This window comes from Salvelinus fontinalis, chromosome 11, assembly GCF_029448725.1.
Source record: "Salvelinus fontinalis isolate EN_2023a chromosome 11, ASM2944872v1, whole genome shotgun sequence".
Taxonomy (NCBI): Eukaryota; Metazoa; Chordata; class Actinopteri; order Salmoniformes; family Salmonidae; genus Salvelinus; species Salvelinus fontinalis.
Window position 1 is genome coordinate 49,077,042 of NC_074675.1, and position 18,903 is coordinate 49,095,944.

The 18,903-nt window shown below is 45.7% G+C and overlaps 1 long non-coding RNA gene across 1 annotated transcript; it reads right to left on the reverse strand.

The window, feature by feature from the left end:
* Positions 1-11,712: 11,712 nt before the first annotated feature.
* LOC129864849 (uncharacterized) lies at positions 11,713-17,517 on the reverse strand. Its single transcript, XR_008761259.1, has 6 exons — positions 15,307-17,517; positions 14,927-15,081; positions 14,455-14,661; positions 13,053-13,152; positions 12,724-12,838; positions 11,713-12,279 (listed from the first exon to the last, which is right to left on the reverse strand). It is a non-coding gene; the product is annotated as an uncharacterized LOC129864849 (long non-coding RNA).
* Positions 17,518-18,903: the final 1,386 nt, after the last annotated feature.

Below are 18,903 nucleotides of genomic sequence, written 5' to 3' on the forward strand. Positions count from 1 at the left end.
TCCTCAGTTTTCTCCTACCACAGCCATTAAACTCAGTAACTATTTTAAAGTCACCATTGGCCTCGTGGTGAAATCCCTGAGCGATTTCCTTCCTCTCCCGCAACTGAGTTAGGAAGAATGCCTGTATCTTTGTAGTGACTGGGTGTATTGATAAACTATCCAAAGTGTAATTAATAACTTCACAATGGTCAAAGTGATATTCAATGTCTGCTATTTTATCAATAGGTGACCTTTTTTTGTGAGGCACTGGAAAACCTCCCTGGTCTTTGTGGTTGAATCTGTGTTTGAAATGAACTGCTCGATTGAGGGACCTTAGAGCTAATTGTATGTGTGGTGTACAGAGATGAGGTAGTCATTTAAAAATCATCTTAAACATTATTATTACACACAGAATGAGTTCATGCAACTTATTATGTGACTTGTTATGCACATTTTTACTCCTCAGGCCTATTTGTTTAGGCTTGACATTACAAAGGGGTTGGAAACTTATTGAATCAAGACATTTCAGCTTTTCATTTTTAATAAATCTGTAAACATTTCTAAACACATAATTCCACTGACATTATGGGATATTGCGTGTAGGCCAGCGACACAAAATCTCAATTGAATCCATTTTAAATTCAGGTTGTAACCAAACAAAATGTGGAAAAAGTCAGGGCGTGTGAATACTTTAAGGCCCTGTACCTAGCTAGCTGGTTGACGGCCTTGGCTAGCCAAAAATATCTAGTTTTGAAAGTTGTCCTTTGAGGCTTTAAAAGTGTTCTTACACTATAATTTTGAACAATCGAAGCAGCTGTGAAACATCCATGGCAGACATTGTTGTCACCTTAGCGTGCTACATAACTTCTGAGTTATAGGAAGCACAAGCGCCACCTCCAATCAGCCTACACCAAAGATCCCTGCGCACACACCCGTCATTACTATGACAAATTGTGTAGCCATGTCAGCAAATGACTGGTGTCTGAAGACACACACACATCTGATTTGGTCATTTGTAACTTGCTGTTTGGACAGTTAGTAGTCCTAAACTGATTTTAAAAACAAAACTGATTTGAGCATTAAGGCCGGAAGTGTGAACAAGGCTTTAGTATTTCTCCAGAAGGTTTTCTCAAGGAGAAAGCCTCCACTTCTACGTCAAAGATAATTGTTTTGTATGGTGTTCATCCTATACAAGAGCAAGGATATGTTGATTAGAAAGCCTCCACTTCTACGTCAAAGATAATTGTTTTGTATGGTGTTCATTCTATACAAGAGCAAGGACATGTTGACTAGAAAGCCTCCACTTCTACGTCAAAGATAATTGTTTTGTATGGTGTTCATCCTATACAAGAGCAAGGATATGTTGATTAGAAAGCCTCCACTTCTACGTCAAAGATAAATGTTTTGTATGGTGTTCATTCTATACAGGAGCAAGGATATGTTGATTAGAAAGCCTCCACTTCTACGTCAAAGATAATTGTTTTGTATGGTGTTCATTCTATACAGGAGCAAGGAAATGTTGATTAGAAAGTCTCTACTTCAGCATCAATGTGTAGCATGCGTACAACTCCATTCAGTGCATAGTAAGTCATGCCTAACTTGGCTCACTAGTACTATAAAGTATCACACATCTTCCTTTACCCAACACAGGAAGATAACTCCTCCTCGACTCATAAACAGGAGAACTGGGGTTAGACCCTATAACTGTGAAAACATTACACTTGTAACAAACACATATAACTGTGTTCTTATTCAAGTACCTTCAATAAGCATCAACTTTAAAGTTTAATAAGCAGACTACCCTCTTCCAAAAAATTATAATATATATATATATATGTATATGTATATATACACTTTTAGATCGGACAACAGTCTCTGGAGTATCTCACAAGCGGCCTGATATTTGTCCTGGTTCTGGTGTGTCTCAGAGTTATATTTTCAGGCAGTGGGGCTGCTTCCATATCAGCAGCCTGTTGTTCACCACCTGCTTGGATGGCAGGTTCGTTCCATGGTCCCCAGTCATCCTCATCCGTGTTTGTTTGGTGGTCGACCGGTGGGATCCTGAGTTGTTCAGTCACTGGACGAATGTCTCTTCTGTTTCTGCTCTATTTTTTACCATTCACTAGTACTTCATACGACTGGTCACTGAGTTGATCAGTGCATATGCCCAGCGTCCATGTGCTTGCTGAGTTGTTGGGGTGGAGAAGAACCCTTACTGTTTGTCCTTGGATGATGATATTGGTCATGTCACAGGCATGCGTTGTTGGGGTGGAGAAGAACCCTTACTGTTTGTCCTTGGATGATGATATTGGTCATGTCACAGGCATGCGTTGTTGGGGTGGAGAAGAACCCTTACTGTTTGTCCTTGGATGATGATGGGCCTGAGTTGTTGGGGTGGAGAAGAACCTTTACTGTTTGTCCTTGGATGATGATGTTGGGCCTGAGTTGTTGGGGTGGAGAAGAACCCTTACTGTTTGTCCTTGGAGGATGATGTTGGGCATGTCACAGGCATGTGTGTCATAGTGGTGTTTTGCTGTCAGGCCTTTGGCTTGTTTTCTTGGAATGACATTTTGTACCACTTGGGGTTTGAGCAGTTTTTTCATGGTGGGTAGGATCGTCCGTGTGCGTCTGGACAGTCGCTGTACCGAAGAACTGATAAGTCCCTCTGTTGGAGTGTTCCTCCATGCCAACACTGCTTTCCATGGATCTTCATCATCCATCACAGCCTTTTTTAGGAGTGTGTTGGCAGTTATCACCGCGGATTCCACTTTGGCTGTGATACGGTGATGACGACACATGTTTAAAATCCCACTCATCAGCACATTTTTGAAAATCCTTTCCTGAGAGGGAGGGGGCGGATTATCAGAAACAACAGTGTGGGCGAGGCCATGTCTGCTGAACTGTTTTTTAAGGCATTCAATGATGGTGTCTGATGTGGTGTCAGTCAGCTTGTCAAGCTCCCAGTAGTCAGAGTAATAATCCACCATGATGAGGTAGTTGCTTTTGTTGACTGTGAATAAATCCATCCTGATCTTGAACCATGGGAGGGGAGGGATTTGGTGGGGGATGAGTGTCTCCTTTTGTTGTCTCTCTTTTGGATGGAGTTGAAGGTGGCACATTTGTTGATAAAGATCTTTACGTCCTCTGTGATACTTGGCCAGAAAACAGCACCACGTGCCTTTTTGAGACTGGCCTCTATGCCTGAGTGGCCAGAGTGTATTTTGTGTAGAAAGTCAGCATGGAACATGTCAGGGATGAAGACACTGTTTCCTTTAAATATCAGTACATTTTCTGGGGTGAGCTCCTTTTGTACATCCAGAAGTCTTTCGGTGTGTGACTCACAGCCTGTTTGGTTCCAGGCCAGCCGTTGTTGATTTGTGCGTACAGATCCTGAAACAGTGGGTCCTGGGAACAGTGTGCTTTGATTGACTCCATTGTCTTAGTTGAGATGTTGACATCACTGGTGTGATCCACCTGTCCCAGGGTCAGTTGTGTCCAGGCCCATAGAGCAGACTGTGGCTGGTGTTTGCATTTGTCTGCGCTCTGTGGTTGACTGTGCTGTTCTGCACAGGAAGTCAGCTACATGTATTTCTTTGCCGGTTGTACTGCACATGGAGTTCATATCTTTGTTGCCTTTAACAACATTCTCTGTAGTCGCTTGGGTGCTGTGAGTAGGGACTTCTTGAAGATCGTCTCAAGCAGTTTGTGGTCGCTGGGTATTGTGATGAACTCTCTGCCATGCAGATACTGGTCAAAATTGTCAGATGCAAAAACAATCGAGAGTCATTCTTCCTCAATCTGTGCATGTCTTTGTTCTGTCTGAGTCAATGTCCTGGAGGCAAATGCAACAGGTTGTCTTTTCTGTAGAAGGGCTGCACCCAAACCTGTCTCACTGGCATCACACCGCAGTGTGACTTCATTATTCAGGTCCTAGAAACTATTTGATAGTCTCAACTGTTGCGTCATGCTGTGGTAGCCATGCCAATTCAATGTTCTTGTCAGTCATTCTTCTCAGCGGCTCACGCACATCAGATAGGCGGGGAATGAATTTTGCAAGACAGTTCACAAACCCAAACAGCCGCTGTAGTGCTTGACGTCGGTCAGTGTACCCATGTTCTGAACGGCTGTTATTTTCTCTGGGTCAGGGCGAAGGCCCTCTGTGGTGAGAAGTTGACCCATGTATGTCACACTCGGTAGCTTTAACCAGAGTTTATTGTTGTTCAGCTTGACATCTCTTGCTCTCTGCAAAAGAGCTGTGAGGTATATGTCATGATCTGCCATTGCCTCTTTGTGTGTGTCACCACATCCATAGGATAGAATGTCATCTGCGATCACGCTCACTCCTTTTAGTCCCTGTAGTGCTTCACACTGTCTGCGCTGGTATTCAACAGCCGCTATCTTGACTCCAAATGTCATTCTCAGCCATCTATACCTGCCTACAGGTGTCCAGAAAGTTGTTAGGTAGCTGCTCACTTCATCAAGTTTGACTTGCCAATATCCGTCTTTGGCATCGAGTACTGAGAATACCTTTGCGTTGCATATCTCTGGTAGAATCTCTTCTGTTGTAGGCATCTGGAAGTGCGATCTCAGTGCACTACTTTTAACCAGGGCTCTGGGCTCTGGCAAGGAGACAAGTCCGCAAACAGCCAATCACAGAGAGCCGTCCCTCCCGACTTCTATCCTTCCGACAGAGGTCCCCACTCATCGCTGAAGGTGATGACATCGTACTGGATCACTGGTGTTGTTGCTGCTCCAGGGGTTCTCGTGTGGTCTCTATAAACCGTCTGGGTCTGCTGCAAGGCTGCATCTGCTACCGCTGGAACAGAGAGGGAGGGAGGGAGGGAGGGAGGGAGGAAGGAAGGGAGAGAGGGAGGGAGGGAGGGAGGGAGGGAGGGAGGGAGGGAGGGAGGGAGGGAGGGAGGGCAGGTAGTTTTAACCAACTGACAAGAGAACACCCCTTTCTCTAGGTTCTCTTTTGTTCCAGCCCATCCCCTCTAAAACTACTGATTCAAATTATCAACAAATCCTGGTGTTACATGATAACCTGCACCAGGGTTGGAAGGACTGCACCAGGTGTTGTTACAGGGTTGGAAGGACTGCACCAGGTGTTGTTACAGGGTTGGAAGGACTGCACCAGGTGTTGCTACAGGGTTGGAAGGACTGCACCAGGTGTTGTTACAGGGTTGGAAGGACTGCACCAGGTGTTGCTACAGGGTTGGAAGGACTGCACCAGGTGTTGTTACAGGGTTGGAAGGACTGCACCAGGTGTTGTTACAGGGTTGGAAGGACTGCACCAGGTGTTGCTACAGGGTTGGAAGGACTGCACCAGGTGTTGTTACAGGGTTGGAAGGACTGCACCAGGTGTCGTTACAGGGTTGGTAGGACTGCACCAGGTGTTGTTACAGGGTTGGAAGGACTGCACCAGGTGTTGCTACAGGGTTGGAAGGACTGCACCAGGTGTTGTTACAGGGTTGGAAGGACTGCACCAGGTGTTGCTACAGGGTTGGAAGGACTGCACCAGGTGTTGCTACAGGGTTGGAAGGACTGCACCAGGTGTTGTTACAGGGTTGGAAGGACTGCACCAGGTGTCGTTACAGGGTTGGTAGGACTGCACCAGGTGTTGTTACAGGGTTGAATGGAAAACCTGCACAACTAGTAACTGGCAGGAGTGGAGAACCCTGGTCAAATGTATGAAGCAGACAGTGTGTTAACATACCGCTGACAACAGACTGTGTATGAAGCAGACAGACAGTGTGTTAACATACCGCTGACAACAGACTGTGTATGAAGCAGACAGACAGTGTGTTAACATACCACTGACAGTAGACTGTGTATGAAGCAGACAGACAGTGTGTTAACATACCGCTGACAGCAGACTGTGTATGAAGCAGACAGTGTGTTAACATACCGCTGACAGCAGACTGTGTATGAAGCAGACAGTGAGTTAACATACTGCTGACAACAGACTGTGTATGAAGCAGACCGTGTGTTAACATACCGCTGACAGCAGACTGTGTATGAAGCAGACAGGCAGTGTGTTAACATACCACTGACAGTAGACTGTGTATGAAGCAGACAGACAGTGTGTTAACATACCGCTGACAACAGACTGTGTATGAAGCAGACAGACAGTGTGTTAACATACCACTGACAGTAGACTGTGTATGAAGCAGACAGACAGTGTGTTAACATACCGCTGACAGCAGACTGTGTATGAAGCAGACAGTGTGTTAACATACCGCTGACAACAGACTGTGTATGAAGCAGACAGACAGTGTGTTAACATACCGCTGACAGCAGACTGTGTATGAAGCAGACAGTGTGTTAACATACCGCTGACAGCAGACTGTGTATGAAGCAGACAGTGTGTTAACATACTGCTGACAGCAGACTGTGTATGAAGCAGACAGACAGTGTGTTAACATACTGCTGACAGCAGACTGTGTATGAAGCAGACAGACAGTGTATTAACATACTGCTGACAGCAGACTGTGTATGAAGCAGACAGACAGTGTGTTAACATACCGCTGACAACAGACTGTGTATGAAGCAGACAGTGTGTTAACATACTGCTGACAGCAGACTGTGTATGAAGCAGACAGACAGTGTGTTAACATACTGCTGACAGCAGACTGTGTATGAAGCAGACAGACAGTGTATTAACATACTGCTGACAACAGACTGTGTATGAAGCAGACAGTGTGTTAACATACTGCTGACAGCAGACTGTGTATGAAGCAGACAGACAGTGTGTTAACATACTGCTGACAGCAGACTGTGTATGAAGCAGACAGACAGTGTATTAACATACTGCTGACAACAGACTGTGTATGAAGCAGACAGTGTGTTAACATACCGCTGACAACAGACTGTGTATGAAGCAGACAGTGTGTTAACATACTGCTGACAACAGACTGTGTATGAAGCAGACAGTGTATTAACATACTGCTGACAGCAGACTGTGTATGAAGCAGACAGTGTGTTAACATACTGCTGACAACAGACTGTGTATGAAGCAGACAGTGTGTTAACATACCGCTGACAACAGACTGTGTATGAAGCAGACAGACAGTGTATTAACATACTGCTGACAGCAGACTGTGTATGAAGCAGACAGTGTGTTAACATACCGCTGACAACAGACTGTGTATGAAGCAGACAGTGTGTTAACATACCGCTGACAACAGACTGTGTATGAAGCAGACAGACAGTGTGTTAACATACCACTGACAGTAGACTGTGTATGAAGCAGACAGACAGTGTGTTAACATACCGCTGACAGCAGACTGTGTATGAAGCAGACAGACAGTGTGTTAACATACCGCTGACAGCAGACTGTGTATGAAGCAGACAGACAGTGTGTTAACATACCGCTGACAGCAGACTGTGTATGAAGCAGACAGACAGTGTGTTAACATACCGCTGACAGCAGACTGTGTATGAAGCAGACAGACAGTGTGTTAACATACCGCTGACAGCAGACAGTGTGTTAACATACCGCTGACAGCAGACAGTGTGTTAACATACCGCTGACAACAGACTGTGTATGAAGCAGACAGACAGTGTGTTAACATACCGCTGACAGTAGACTGTGTATGAAGCAGACAGACAGTGTGTTAACATACCGCTGACAGTAGACTGTGTATGAAGCAGACAGACAGTGTGTTAACATACCGCTGACAGCAGACTGTGTATGAAGCAGACAGACAGTGTGTTAACATACCGCTGACAGCAGACTGTGTATGAAGCAGACAGACAGTGTGTTAACATACCGCTGACAGCAGACTGTGTATGAAGCAGACAGACAGTGTGTTAACATACCGCTGACAGCAGACAGTGTGTTAACATACCGCTGACAACAGACTGTGTATGAAGCAGACAGACAGTGTGTTAACATACCGCTGACAGTAGACTGTGTATGAAGCAGACAGACAGTGTGTTAACATACCGCTGACAACAGACTGTGTATGAAGCAGACAGACAGTGAGTTAACATACCGCTGACAGTAGACTGTGTATGAAGCAGACAGTGTGTTAACATACCGCTGACAGCAGACTGTGTATGAAGCAGACAGTGTGTTAACATACCGCTGACAACAGACTGTGTATGAAGCAGACAGACAGTGTGTTAACATACCGCTGACAACAGACTGTGTATGAAGCAGACAGACAGTGTGTTAACATACCGCTGACAACAGACTGTGTATGAAGCAGACAGTGTGTTAACATACCGCTGACAGCAGACTGTGTCTGAAGCAGACAGTGTGTTAACATACCGCTGACAGCAGACTGTGTATGAAGCAGACAGTGTGTTAACATACCGCTGACAGCAGACTGTGTATGAAGCAGACAGTGTGTTAACATACCGCTGACAGCAGACTGTGTATGAAGCAGACAGTGTGTTAACATACTGCTGACAGTAGACTGTGTATGAAGCAGACAGTGTGTTAACATACCGCTGACAGCAGACAGTGTGTTAATGTTCAACATCCTCCAGGTCCTCAGGACTGACTATCTGTTGTTCTGAACTGATGGGAAGATACTGGATCTGGCCATCATGACTCAGGGCAATCTGAAAAGAGACAATGTTTTAAACAGTTAACATTCTAACGTACTGCTTTCAAACAACAGAGTAAGCAATGCAGATATAGCACCATTCCATTACATAATTATACTGAAATACAATGTTATTCTGTATTGAGTCATTTTGAGATTGAATGTTTTTGTGATGGTGTTTTTTGGGGTCTTCTCTCTCTCACCTGTGGCTCCTGCAGGAAGGCCCCATCGTGCTCCTATTTGATGATCTGTCATCTGGATGTGGTTCCCGTCTGCTAGCACCTGGGGTATGAAGTGTTGGACTCCATCTTGAGAGATGATATATTGAACCTGGGACGGTGAAGAAGGAGAATTAGACCTGGGACGGTGAAGAAGGAAAAATTACTGCTCGGGCCTCCGACCGCAAGGCACTACAGAGGGTAGTGCGTACGGCACAGTACATCACTGGGGCCAAGCTTCCTGCCATCCAGGACCTCTATACCAGATGGTGTCAGAGGAAGGCCCTAAAAATCCAGCCACCCTCGTCATAGACTGTTCTCTCTGTTACCGCATGGCAAGCGGTACCGGAGAACCAAGTCTAGGTCCAAGAGGCTTCTAAACAGCTTCTACCCCCAAGCCATAAGACTCCTGAACATCTAATCAAATGGCTACCCAGACTTTTTGCATTGCCCCCCCTCCTGCCCTCTCCTAGCCTACCTGGTGATTCTCTGATGCACCTCTATGCAGACGACACCATTCTGTATACTTCTGGCCCCTCTTTGGACACTGTGTCAACTAACCTCCAGACGAGCTTCAATGCCATACAACTCTCCTTCCGTGGTCTCCAACTGCTCTTAAACGCAAGTAAAACTAAATTCATGCTATTCAACCGATCACTGCCCGCACCTGCTCGCCCGTCCAGCATCACTACTCTGGACGGCTCTGACTTAGAATACGTAGACAACTACAAATACCTATGTGTCTGGTTAGACTGTAAATTCTCCTTCCAGACTCACATTAAGCATCTCCAATCCAAAATTAAATCTAGAATCAGCTTCCTATATCGCAACAAAGCATCCTTCACTCATGCTGCCACACATACCCTCGTAAAACTGACCATCCTACCGATCCTTGACTTCGGTGATGTCATCTATAAAATAGCCTCCAACACTCTACTCAACAAACTGGATGCAGTCTATCACAGTGCCATCCGTTTTGTCACCAAAGCCTCATACACTACCCACCATTGCGACCTGTACGCTTTTGTTGGTTGGCCCTCGCTTCATACTCGTCGCCAAACCCACTGGCTACAGGTTATCTACAAGTCTCCACGTGCTCCAGCAGGTATATCTCACTGGTCACCCCAAAAGCCAATTCTTCATTTGGTCGTCTTTCCTTCCAGTTCTCTGCTGCCAATGACTGGAACGAACTGCAACAATCTCTGAAGCTGGAAACACTTATCTCCCTCACTAGCTTTAAGCACCAGCTGTCAGAGCAGCTCACAGATTACTGCACCTGTACATAGCCTATCTATAATTTAGGCCAAACAACTACCTCTTCCCCTACTGTATTGATTTATTTATTTTGCTCCTTTGCACCCCATTATTTCTATTTCTACTTTGCACATTCTTCCACTGCAAATCTACCATTCCAGTGTTTTACTTGCTATATTGTACTTACCTCGCCACCATGGCCTTTTTTTTGCCTTTACCTCCCTTATCTCACATCATTTGTTCACATTTTATATAGACTTATTTTTATACTGTATTATTGACTGTATGTTTTGTTTATTCCATGTATAAATCTATGTTGTTGTATGTGTCGAATTGTTATGCTTTATCGTGGCCAGGTCGCAGTTGCAAATGACAACTTGTTCTCAACTAGCCTACTGTTGGTGTTTCATTTACTGGAGAGTGAGACCAAATCATGGACACTGGACAGAGTGGATTTCAGTTGTAGCAAAAGGCAGTTTATTAAAGTCAAAGATATCTTGCCTTGCAGTTTAACGTGACACGGACCTTGTCATATGGCTCGGAAGGAGTCAGCTGAAAAGGATATCTAAACAAAGATTACAGCAGTTTTTATACATTGAACAATGTAGGTAGTGTCTCTTCGGGTTGATCATCTGACTGGTCCTGAAGAGTTGGAGGCGGGTCTGCTCTGGCCATAGCAATTGCACCATTGGTGCACAGCATGAGTCCTCTGCTCTTGGCACCCGACCAGTAGAGAGGGACTGAGGTGTGTGTGTTCGTGCGAGATGAAATATTTGTGTGTGTCTAGGAGTCATGAGATAAGAGGAGACAGTAACTTGCAGTTACTGTCTTGGGGCTAGGGGGTTTCCTGATTGGAGGGATGTGAGCAATTACTTAAGTCAGGAACTGTTTTGTGCGGTCTGCAGTTTTGTAACAATGGGTATCCTGTTCGGTGCATCAGCAGTTTTGTGCTATAGAAATGGGGTGTGTTGAGCAATCTTTTAATCCTATGGTCACAAGCAGATTCTAAAACCCTATGGCCTCTTAAATAATGCTTAATATATGTGCTTGATATAATGAGCTAGGTATATGAATATATGTATATATGACACTACCTGGTTAAATAAAGATGAAAAAAAATATATATACCTCGTGCCCCATCTCCTGGCCGCCCTCGTGCCCCATCTCCTAGCCTCCCTCGTGCCCTCTCTGCTAGCCTCCCTCGTGCCCTCTCTGCTAGCCTCCCTCGTGCCCTCTCTGCTAGCCTCCCTCGTGCCCCATCTCCTAGCCTCCCTCGTGCCCTCTCTGCTAGCCTCCCTCGTGCCCTCTCTGCTAGCCTCCCTCGTGCCCCATCTCCTAGCCTCCCTCGTGCCCTCTCTGCTAGCCTCCCTCGTGCCCCATCTCCTGGCCGCCCTCGTGCCCCATCTCCTAGCCTCCCTCGTGCCCTCTCTGCTAGCCTCCCTCGTGCCCTCTCTGCTAGCCTCCCTCGTGCCCCATCTCCTAGCCTCCCTCGTGCCCTCTCTGCTAGCCTCCCTCGTGCCCTCTCTGCTAGCCTCCCTCGTGCCCTCTCTGCTAGCCTCCCTCGTGCCCTCTCTGCTAGCCTCCCTCGTGCCCTCTCTGCTAGCCTCCCTCGTGCCCTCTCTGCTAGCCTCCCTCGTGCCCTCTCTGCTAGCCTCCCTCGTGCCCTCTCTGCTAGCCTCCCTCGTGCCCTCTCTGCTAGCCTCCCTCAGGCCCTCTCTGCTAGCCTCCCTCGTGCCCTCTCTGCTAGCCTCCCTCAGGCCCTCTCTGCTAGCCTCCCTCGTGCCCTCTCTGCTAGCCTCGTTCTGAAAATGCATTGGAGGAGAAATCCACATTCATGAAAATGTGTTTGGGACAGCAAAAACGTGGTGAAAATGTTTACACACACACACACACACACACACACACACACACACACACACACACACACACACACACACACACACACACACACACACACATACACACACACACACACACACACACACACACACACATTGGAACATAGTGAAAACAGCGGATTACTGCTTGAACTTGTCCAATGAGAGCAGAGGTTTTTGTTTTCCATTGCCCTACTGAACACAACCCTGGTCAGACCATGGTGTTGCACCTGACTGATGTGATTGATTGTACCTGTATTCAAGTCCAATGCTGTGGATCTCCTCTGTAGCTTGTTCCACCTGTTCCAACACACTGAAGCCTTCTGCCCCCTTGTAGGTCTGGATGGCCAGCTGGGTGATCTCTCCATTCTCATTGGTCCCCGCCTCATAACCCTCCTGCACCGAATGGATCATTATTTTGGTGATTTCACACAAACAAACACCAACAAACAGAACAGACAACAAACCCAGTGAACACCACACAACGTCACATAAAGTAAAGGTTAAAAAGAAACTGCACCAAATATATGATATTATAAACTGGCTGGTTCGAGCCCTGAAGGCTCTAATTGGCTGACAGCCGTGGTATATCAGACCGTATACGATGGGTACGACCAAACATGAATTTTTAATGCTCTAATTACATTAGTAACCAGTTCATATTAACAATAAGGCACCTCAGGGGGTGTGTTATATTGCCAATATACCACGGCTAAGGGCTGTATCCAGGCACTCAGCTTTGCAAACGTACCTAAGAACAGCCCTTAGCCGTGGTATATTGGCCACATACAGCACCCTCTCGGGCCTCATTGCTTAAATGTATCATAATAATACATGTACCTCCTGCACCAGGGTCTCGCCAGTCTCAGACACGTGAAAGATCACAACTTTTTGTTGTGTGAGTTTCCCAACAGCAGATCCAGAGCATTCTGGGCTGACGGGTCTGAGTTTCCGGCTGTGGAGATGAAGAGAGAGAGGTTCAGTTGTCCTTCAGTCATGCCTTACACTCAAAATAATATACATTATATGCAAATGTTCGTATTGGGTTTGGTGGAGATCAACGGACCAATTTCTGTTGAGACAATACATTTAAATTGAGCCACAAAAAGGCATGTCTTTTTTCATCCATGTAATATTTGTCTGTCCTTTGTATGGCAGAAATCACTGACCCTGTTCGTAGATGGTGGTGGTGCTTCCCATTGCATCTTGGGAGACTGAGGCGTTCTGCATTGTCTGCATGGCTTGTAATGTATCAGGATCCACTTCCAGCTAAGACAGGGAAAAAACAGAGTCACAGGCTTGCAGCTTTTCTAAATCAGAACTTTCAGCTTTTCTAATTCTAATGCATAGAAATACAAGTATAGCTCTTCAAACCTGTTTCCAGATCAGTTTGGGATGTCTTTCCAACTGCTACGGTCATTGTCATGCCACAAATCTGTCATGCCACAGATCATAGGAGTTGGCCAATCAACCCTAACAGGTCTGGGACCAGGCTATGCCTCTAATCAATGCTAACAGGTCTGGGACCAGGTTATGCCTCTAATCAACCCTAACAGGTCTGGGACCAGGCTATGCCTCTAATCAACCCTAACAGGTCTGGGACCAGGCTATGCCTCTAAACAATTCTAACAGGTCTGGGACCAGGTTATGCCGCTAATCAACCCTAACAGGTCTGGGACCAGGCTATGCCTCTAATCAATCCTAACAGGTCTGGGACCAGGCTATGCCTCTAATCAATCCTAACAGGTCTGGGACCAGGTTATGCCTCTAATCAACCCTAACAGGTCTGGGACCAGGCTATGCCTCTAATCAATCCTAACAGGTCTGGGACCAGGTTATGCCTCTAATCAACCCTAACAGGTCTGGGACCAGGGTATGCCTCTAATCAATCCTAACAGGTCTGGGACCAGGTTATGCCTCTAATCAACCCTAACAGGTCTGGGACCAGGCTATGCCTCTAATCAATCCTAACAGGTCTGGTACCAGGTTATGCTTCTAATCAACCCTAACAGGTCTGGGACCAGGGTATGCCTCTAATCAACCCTAACAGGTCTGGGACCAGGCTATGCCTCTAATCAACCCTAACAGGTCTGGGACCAGGCTATGCCTCTAATCAATCCTAACAGGTCTGGGACCAGGCTATGCCTCTAATCAATCCTAACAGGTCTGGGACCAGGTTATGCCTCTAATCAACCCTAACAGGTCTGGGACCAGGCTATGCCTCTAATCAATCCTAACAGGTCTGGGACCAGGTTATGCCTCTAATCAACCCTAACAGGTCTGGGACCAGGCTATGCCTCTAATCAACCCTAACAGGTCTGGGACCAGGCTATGCCTCTAATCAATCCTAACAGGTCTGGGACCAGGTTATGCCTCTAATCAATCCTAACAGGTCTGGGACCAGGTTATGCCTCTAATCAATCCTAACAGGTCTGGGACCAGGTTATGCCTCTAATCAATCCTAACAGGTCTGGGACCAGGTTATGCCTCTAATCAATCCTAACAGGTCTGGGACCAGGCTATGCATCTAATCAACCCTAACAGGTCTGGGACCAGGCTCTCCAGACGTACGATATAGGCCCGGTGTGTCGTCATGTTGTTGTTTGAGTTCCTCTATCTGCTGCTGGGTAAAGGAGGGTCTCCTCCTCCGTCTGACGGGCTTCTCAGGGTGCGTAGCGCTCCACTCCTCAAACGCCTCAGGGTGGCGACACTGGACCCGCAGGTTCTTACGGTGCTTCGTCATGAAGTGGCACATCACACAGGAGAACGGTTTCTCTCCTGGGAGGAAGAAATATTCAAACACGAAAACACACATTAGCCACTGGGTCTCAGTGCAACACCCCTGGATGGAGAACAATTAAGGGGTTGAGTGCCATAATCAAGGGCACAATGGCAGGATATCAGAGACCAGCAGCTCTTTCGTTCCCAGTTCAGTGCCCACTTTGTACGCCAGGCCCGCGGTTTGAATCAGTAACCTTTTGACTGCTGCTCCATCTCGCTAACCTCTAGGCTACCTACTGTCCCCAAATCATTGGTGACTCACCTGTGTGTTTGATGGCCAGGTGAGAGACCAGGAAGTCCTCTTTAGAGGTGGAGTATTTACAGTAGTCACATTTAAAGGGCCGGTCATCGGTGTGGTACAGCTGGTGGTTGAGTAGGAGCTTCTTGTTGTCATAGTCATAGAACTCACACTTGCGCCTGGAACAAAAACATGCATTATAATACAGATCTTGAATCTAAACATGTTGACTGGGTCGTGTACGGTAGGAAAAAATGGTTTTGAAACAGGGTGAATTCGAGGTACTAGAGTTTTTTTCTTTCACGTTGCAAATGTTTTTTTTCTACCGTGTGTACTGAACACCACCTATCAGCTTTCAGGTAAGACCCAAGTGCAGACTGTGTTGAAGTAACAATGTTTATTACACCAACACGGGCAGGAAAACGACAGGTCAAGGCAGGTAGGGGTCGATAATCCAGAGTAGTGGGGCAAAGGTACAGGACGGCAGGCAGGCTCAGGGGCAGGCAGAGGGGTCAGGCAGGCGGGCTCAGAGTCAGGACAGGCAAGGGTCAAAACCAGGAGGACGAGAAAAAGAGAGACTGGGAAAAGCAGGAGCTGGGAACAAAAACACTGGTTGACTTGAAAAACAAGACGAACTGGCAACAGACAAACAGAGAACACAGGTATAAATACACAGGGGATAATGGCAAATATGGGCGACACCTGGATGGGGGTGGAGACAAGCACAAGGACAGGGTTAACAGATCAGGGCGTGATACCCCCTTGACCTCACAAGATTGATGTTTATGTTCTGCTAAGATGCTATGTATGATGAAAATGGCACTACATCCTGACAACCTGCTGTTGTCAACACTCCTGGATGTGTGTGAGATGCATCTTGAACGTATATCTCTTCTTGAAGGACTTCTCACAGTGATGTCAAAGCAAAGACAGAGATTTATAAAGATTTGAAAAGAAAACCTGAGATTTAATCTGGAAACATGATTGATTTACTGGATTATTGGAATGCTTAATGATGACAGTTATTAACCATTCCAATAATACACAGGTCTCCTCCTTTACATTTAAAAACAAATAGTTGATTTGCAAATGATAATTAATATGTGTGTGTGTGTACACTACCGTTTTGAAGTTTTGTGTCACTTAGAAATGTACTTGTTTTTGAAAGAAAAGCATGTTTTTTGACCATTAAAATAACATCAAATTCATCAGAAATACAGTGTAGAGATTGTTAATGTTGTAAATGACTATTGTAGCTGGAAACGGCAGATTTTTTTATGGAATATCTACACAGGCGTACAGAGGCCCATTATGAGCAACCATCACTCCTGTGTTCCAATGGCATGTTGTGTTAGCTAATCCAAGTTTATCATTTCAAAAGGCTAATTGATCATTAGAAAACCCTTTTACAATTATCTTAGCACAGCTGAAAACTTTTGTTCTGATTAAATAAGCAATAAAACTGGCCTTCATTAGACTAGTTGAGTATCTGGAGCATCAGTATTTGTGGGTTCAATTACAGGCTCAAAATGGTGAGAAACAAAGACCTTTCTTATGAAACTCGTCACTCTGTTCTTGTTCTGAGAAACGAAGGCTATAGTAGCTTTCTCAAACTAGACACTCTAATGTACTTGTCCTCTTGCTCAGTTGTGCACCAGGGCCTCCCACTCCTCTCTCTATTCTGGTTAGAGACAGTTTGCGCTGTTCTGTGAATGGAGAAGTACAGAACGTTGTACGAGATCTTCAGTTTCACAACACCTTAGATACCTGCTGAGAGTCAGACAGACCACACTGGACACGGGAACAACACCTTAGATACCTGCTGAGAGTCAGACAGACTACCTGTCCTCCCGGGTGGCGCAGTGGTCTAGGGCACTGCATCGCAGTGCTAGCTGCGCCACCAGAGTCTCTGGGTTTGCGCCCAGGCTCTGTCGCAGCCGGCCGCAACCGGGAGGTCCTTGGGGCGACGCACAATTGGCATAGCGTCGTCCGGGTTAGGGAGGGTTTGGCCGGTAGGGATATCCTTGTCTCAGTATGTAAAATGTAATGAAATGTAAAAATAAATGTAATAAAATGTATGCACTCTACTGTAAGTCGCTCTGGATAAGAGCGTCTGCTAAATGACTAAAATGTAAAATGTAAATGTAATACCTGCTGAGAGTCAGATAGACAACACTGGACACGGGAACAACACCTTAGATACCTGCTGAGAATCAGACAGACCACACTGGACACGGGAACAACACCTTAGATACCTGCTGAGAATCAGACAGACCACACTGGACACGGGAACAACACCTTAGATACCTGCTGAGAATCAGACAGACCACACTGGACACGGGAACAACACCTTAGATACCTGCTGAGAGTCAGACAGACCACACTGGACACGGGAACCACAACACCTTAGATACCTGCTGAGAGTTAGACAGACCACACTGGACACGGGAACAACACCTTAGATACCTGCTGAGAGTTAGACAGACCACACTGGACACGGGAACAACACCTTAGATACCTGCTGAGAGTCAGACAGACCACACTGGACACGGGAACAACAACACCTTAGATACCTGCTGAGAGTCAGACAGACCACACTGGACACGGGAACAACACCTTAGATACCTTGTTCTTGTTATTTCTGAACGACCACAACTTTAGGACAACACCTTCGTAGGCTAGAATATTTGGGAAATGAGCTATTGTTGATAACATTAGATTGTATTATAAATGTTTATGATAGGCCAGTAGGAGGAATGAGGATAGGTTATGGGCCATTTGGTTTTCAACCTCGCATGCGAGGACCCATCCTGCTGCATGGATCATTTATTTATTTATTTTATGTGTATTTATTTTATTTAACTAGAGAAGTCAGTTAAGAATAAATTATTATTTACAATGACGGCCTACTAAAAGGCAAAAGGCCTCCTGTGGGGGCGAGGGCTGGGATTAAATATATATAGATATATAGGACAAAACACACATCACGACACGAGAGACACCACAACACTACATAAAGAGAGACTCCACAACACTACATAGAGACACCACAACACTACATAGAGACACCACAACACTACATAAAGAGAGACACCACAACACTACATAAAGAGAGTCACCACAACACTACATAGAGACACCACAACACTACATAAAGAGAGACACCACAACACTACATAAAGAGAGACACCACAACACTACATAGAGACACCACAACACTACATAAAGAGAGACACCACAACACTACATAAAGAGAGACACCACAACACTACATAAAGAGAGACACCACAACACTACATAAAGAGAGACACCACAACACTACATAAAGAGAGACACCACAACACTACATAAAGAGAGACACCACAACAGTACATAAAGAGAGACACCACAACACTACATAGAGACACCACAACACTACATAAAGAGAGACACCACAACACTACATAAAGAGAGACACCACAACACTACATAGAGACACCACAACACTACATAAAGAGAGACACCACAACACTACATAGAGACACCACAACACTACATAGAGACACCACAACACTACATAAAGAGAGTCACCACAACACTACATAAAGAGAGACACCACAACACTACATAAAGAGAGACACCACAACACTACATAAAGAGAGACACCACAACACTACATAGAGAGAGACACCACAACACTACATAAAGAGAGACACCACAACACTACATAGAGAGAGACACCACAACACTACATAGAGACACCACAACACTACATAGAGACACCACAACACTACATAAAGAGAGACACCACAACACTACATAGAGACACCACAACACTACATAAAGAGAGACACCACAACACTACATAAAGAGAGACACCACAACACTACATAGAGAGAGACACCACAACACTACATAAAGAGAGACACCACAACACTACATAGAGAGAGACACCACAACACTACATAGAGACACCACAACACTACATAGAGACACCACAACACTACATAAAGAGAGACACC